This window comes from Myotis daubentonii, chromosome 7 (genome assembly GCF_963259705.1).
Source record: "Myotis daubentonii chromosome 7, mMyoDau2.1, whole genome shotgun sequence".
Lineage (NCBI taxonomy): Eukaryota > Metazoa > Chordata > Mammalia > Chiroptera > Vespertilionidae > Myotis > Myotis daubentonii.
This window is the reverse complement of record NC_081846.1, coordinates 78623285-78628182: the sequence shown is the minus strand read 5'-3', so window position 1 is coordinate 78628182 and position 4898 is coordinate 78623285. Positions and strand designations below refer to the sequence as shown.

The following is a 4898-nucleotide window of genomic DNA, read 5'->3' as shown; positions in this document are numbered from 1 at the left end:
TCCCAGAATCCCTCAGCAGACTCTCCCTTAGATCTCATTGACCAAGACTAGGTTATATGTCCCATCTACTTGTAGAGCTGAGGTGGAAAAAGCAAGAATCTGGCTTCCCATACTCTGTAGTCGAATGTAGACAGAGAATGAGACAGGGAATGGCTTTGGATGGCCATCCAACAGTGTCTGCTGTAAATACCCAGTCTCCTTTGTATTCAAGGGCTCCAGGCTGGTGCGCAGCAGCTTCGGGAACTCAGCAAGGGCCACAACTCTTTGTCCCGAGGTCAACTCTCCAGAGAAAAGCCCAACTGCCAGCATTCCTCTCACAGTGGACTTCTCAGTGCTGAGGCAAATACGCGTCTCCTGGGCTGCCTTGCAGAATTTGCTGTAGGAATGGATAAGTAGTCACACTTGATAAGTCTATTGGATCATTTTCCTAAGTTCTTGGATTCCTTCCTCTCAGAAAAGGTATTTCTGTCATCTTCCCTTATAAGAACTTCATTATAGGCTTTCAAGGCCAATTCTAGATCCAGGCTATCTGACTTGAATCTCAACTTTACCACTTACAAGCTGCATGTGGGAAGTTGTTGAGCGAAGTTCCTCAGCTCCCTCTTTTATAAGTAAGGTGATAATACGTACCTCAAAGCATATTCTTAGGATTAAATACCTTATACTATAAAAGCATGGTAAACAGTGCTTGGCACCTAGGAAGGGCTCTGTTGTTATTTACGAACACTGGCCCCCATGAGTCTAGGTTACAGTAGCCAACTGAGCAGTGCTGCTCCCATTGGGCAAATGAGCCTGGAATTTTGGTAACTGCCTCCATACCAATAGAGTCAGCCTGATAGAAGGCATGTTTTTCCTTCTCTGGTCTAGAATTCTCAGAATCCCTCACCACATGTATTCCCCAGATTTTTGCTTTTATAAATGAGCAGAAACTCACAATTCCTGTGATGGGTAAGTCTCCTTCAGGGTTTGTCTTTTCAACTGGTCTCCTGAGGTGTGTTAGGAACCTCGTCACTGCCTTCCTTTGGCAGGGAGGCCAACGCCGGGCTCCAGGGGTGTGGACTACATTAAGTCAGCTGATTGCTCATCTCTCCATTCAAGTCCTCAGGGTCCTATTCTGGTCTAGTCAGTGCCTTCGGTTTCAAATAAGAGAATGTTTAAGCTGTGAATTTAAGTGACTTTGTAATTCAGCAACCCACAAGGTCAAACTTCATTTTTAGTTTTTACCTATTTTAGTCCCCAGCTGCTAGGGGAAACAAATATGTTGTTATTGTTGTTGTTTGTCTGTTTTAGAACTCATAGAAAATCCCTGCAATGCACGTGCTTTGAGCTGAGGACTTGGGAACTTGAGCTAAGATATAAAGAGTTAGAGCTCATTATTCTCTTTCTTTAAGCTGTCCAATTCCATAAAACAAAACAGTCTCACTCCTATAGTCCTCAGCTGCTATTTGGTCTCTCCAAAGCTTAATTTCAACGGCTACTTCATTTTAGGCAATAATTTAATGTTTTGCTACTGTATGCCACTGGCTGCCTGCATCAAAACTCTTTAAACCGGTTGGATTTTCAATCAGACTAGATAACCCATCCCTGATTTCTTCTGTTTCCCTGCGGGCTTGTGCCTCTCGATTCTAATGTATCCGTCAGGCAACTGAACTACAAAGCAACAAAAACTTACTCTGACTGATTTGAGGAGAAAAGGAATTTATTTAAAGGCAAGGTGGAGTCAGGCTCAGAGGCACATGCATTCGGAAACAACTTCTAAAATCATGTCATAGCACTGGGAACGTGAAGACACGCTGCCCCTGCCACCATAAAGTAGACACCTCAGCTTACGTTATCAACACCATGCGTCAGTCCCTGGGTACCACACTAGCAACGCTGTCCTAAAAACTCCATCACCCACCTGCACCATCAGAGGCTTCACCTTCCATCAGGATTACATAGTAAATAATTCCCAAGCCAGAAGAGACTTCCGGTCCTGGGCAGGAAAAATACAATTCATTTGTTTATTTCATAGAAACCTGCTCTAAGACAGAATCCCCTGGGGCCCAGCTTTATTAGATTTACACACACACAATTGTTATTTTGTTGCTTGCTTATAATTATCCTACAATTTGAATGGTTTGTATATAGTACGTTAAGTATCCTCCTCAGTTCCTAGTGTACTCTTTCGGAGTGGTTTCTGTCCTGATGTTCATCTCTTCCTGGTCTCCTGTGGTGGGAAGCATAGGAGAGTGGGAAGATTTTAGGCTCTGGAGTCAGGAAATCTTTAGAGTCAATCCTGACTCTGGCCCTAAATAACGGTGCTTATCAGCGGGCATATTGCCCAGCTTTTAAAAGTCTTGGTTTATTATTTTAAAATGGGTATAGTAAAATCTGCTCCATGAGTTGTTATGAGAAGAATATAATTCACATGGAACTTAGTAAGAGATGCTGAGAAACAGTGGACTTGATTACTATAAATTAAAATCTTAACTCTGGAGCAGAGGTTGGGTGGGACACGCTAGGACGCAGCGGCACCTCTGCTGGAGTTATCCAGGCTGAGCCTCCGGGCTGTCTTTATAGCCTGTGGCCTGCAAGCCCAGGTGCGCAGGCATCCTTTAAAGCAGTGGTTCTCAATCTTCCTAATGCCGCGACCCTTTAATATACAGTTCCTCATGTTGTGGTGACCCCCAATTTCATTGTTACAAATTGAACATAATTAAAGCATAGTGATTAATCACAAAAATAGTATGTAATTATATATGTATTTTTCCGATGGTCTTAGGCGAGCCCTGTGAAAGGGTCGTTCGACCCCCAAAGGGGTCGCGACCCACAGGTTGAGAACCGCTGCTTTAAAGCCTTGTCCCAGGCCTGATGTTGAGTTGATCCTGCCCTTGAACTCTGTAGACTAAGGTGACTATGGATTTGTAGTTTCCTCTTTTGTGTGTGGCAAATGATGAAGCCAGCGATCTCAGATTTTGAAATGGTTTTGAAAAAATGAGGAAGATGAGAAAAGTGAATTTTTCCATCCATTGCAATTAGTTTGGGATCCACTGTCACTTGCTCTCTGAAGCATAACTCACCAGTGAAAAATGCTCAGCCTGTAAGTGAAGCTGCAATTTAAAAAAATAGCTGCCCTTGAAGATGCATGAACTTTTTTTTTTTTTTAATATATTTTTATTGATTTTTTACAGAGAGGAAGGGAGAGAGCTAGAGAGTTAGAAACATCGATGAGAGAGAAACATCGATCAGCTGCCTCCTGCACATCTCCTACTGGGGATGTGCCCGCAACCCAGGTACATGCCCTTGACCGGAATCGAACCTGGGACCTTTCAGTCCGCAGGCCGACGCTCTATCCACTGAGCCAAACCGGTTTCGGCTGCATGAACTTTTCTAGGCTCTCATGCTGTTGCAATTGTGGAAATGCAGGAACTGAAAAACAGTACAAATTCAGCTCCTTTGGAATGACGGGCCTGGTGGTTTGGGACAGAGCCATCATCAGGGACTGCTCAACTGAGTGTCAAGCCAGATCCATTTTCAAATTCAGTACTTCCCTCTCCTTCCCCTGTGCCCCCTCAGTTTTCTCCTCTGCAGCCTCCATGCTCTCCTCTTGAAAAGCCAGGATTTAATAATATTTGTGACTCAGATAATTCAGCAACTGAAATGAAAAAAGATCACCAGGTGCTAGTAAGACCAATTATAGTCATCATTCAAAAAATCATAAAAACAAAGATGTTCAAACATATTGGATATTTTAAAGGCTATGAATGAGATTAACCTTCAGATTATTGAATGGTCACCTGGAGCAGACCCATTCACAAGAGGAAAAGGCATAGTTCACATTGAGATACAACGTCTGTAATATCCCAGGCACTTCAGCAGGAATTTGCATTCCAAGAAGACAGTTCCTTTGAGAAAGAAAATAGGTCTTGGGAGTCTTCTCCATTTTCTGGTCCAGACACTTCAAGGTTTGGACATCACATTTCACAGTCAGAAGAACAGGGAACTAAAAGAAGACTGACAAACACAAGAGGTGTTGTGCCCAAGGTGTGAACAATGCAAGCGGTACTTACACTTACAGAAATATGCTGCGTGACTTCCACTACATGTTAATCTTCTGTTAATGAAATTGAATGAAGTCTGTACACCAGGATGTATTAGTGCAGAGGTCTAAAAGGCTTGACTCTTAAGAATACTTGTCTCTGGTTTTGGAAGATCCACTAATTAACTGGTTACTGATGATAATTATGTATATTGATTTTTTTTTCATGTATGGTAATCTTACTGAAAGCTGAATAAACACATGGAATGATTTTCCTAAGAGTGAAATAGTAAATGACTTAATGTTTCTCATAAGAAAACAGTAGGATCTTACTGTAAGGTAACAGGAACCATTTTAATGGATTAAGAAATTAAGTAAGCTAAGTCTGTATTGTACCAATCAGCAAATGATTGTGTGTTTGAGTTTCTTTAAAAACAAGTTAATAAAGGAGTTACAATGTCCTAGTTTAAGAGCCTTTGAATCTTTTTAAATTTGGTAGTGATCTGGTTAACTGGCCTCCAGGACCTCTGACATTTTCAAAGAATATATTTTTTCATTAAGATAGCCAAAGTTTGAATCACGTAGGTTCATCCTCCTAAAAATTCTTTCTGGAAGTGGTAAAGAATTATTCTTAGAAACTGATTTGATAAATGCTAGTATTTAAAGAATCTTCTTCATAAGTTTTGCCTGTGCTTACTATATAAATATCTATGCCTATGATTTTATTACTTTTGTTCCTTATTACATTTTTACTGTTCCTTCATAAATAGAATGTAAAATAAATCTGCCTTGTAACTTGAAAACAAATAAAATCTTGATTCTGTAAGAAAAACAATTGAGATAGTATTAATTTTCCTCAAAGACATTGCAAGTATAT

At 41.0% G+C, this 4898-nt stretch overlaps 1 pseudogene; it reads left to right on the top strand.

The window, feature by feature from the left end:
* The first annotated feature begins 1842 nt into the window (after positions 1-1842).
* Positions 1843-4274, top strand: LOC132238880 (mitochondrial fission regulator 2-like; annotated as a pseudogene).
* The last annotated feature ends 624 nt before the right edge of the window (positions 4275-4898 follow it).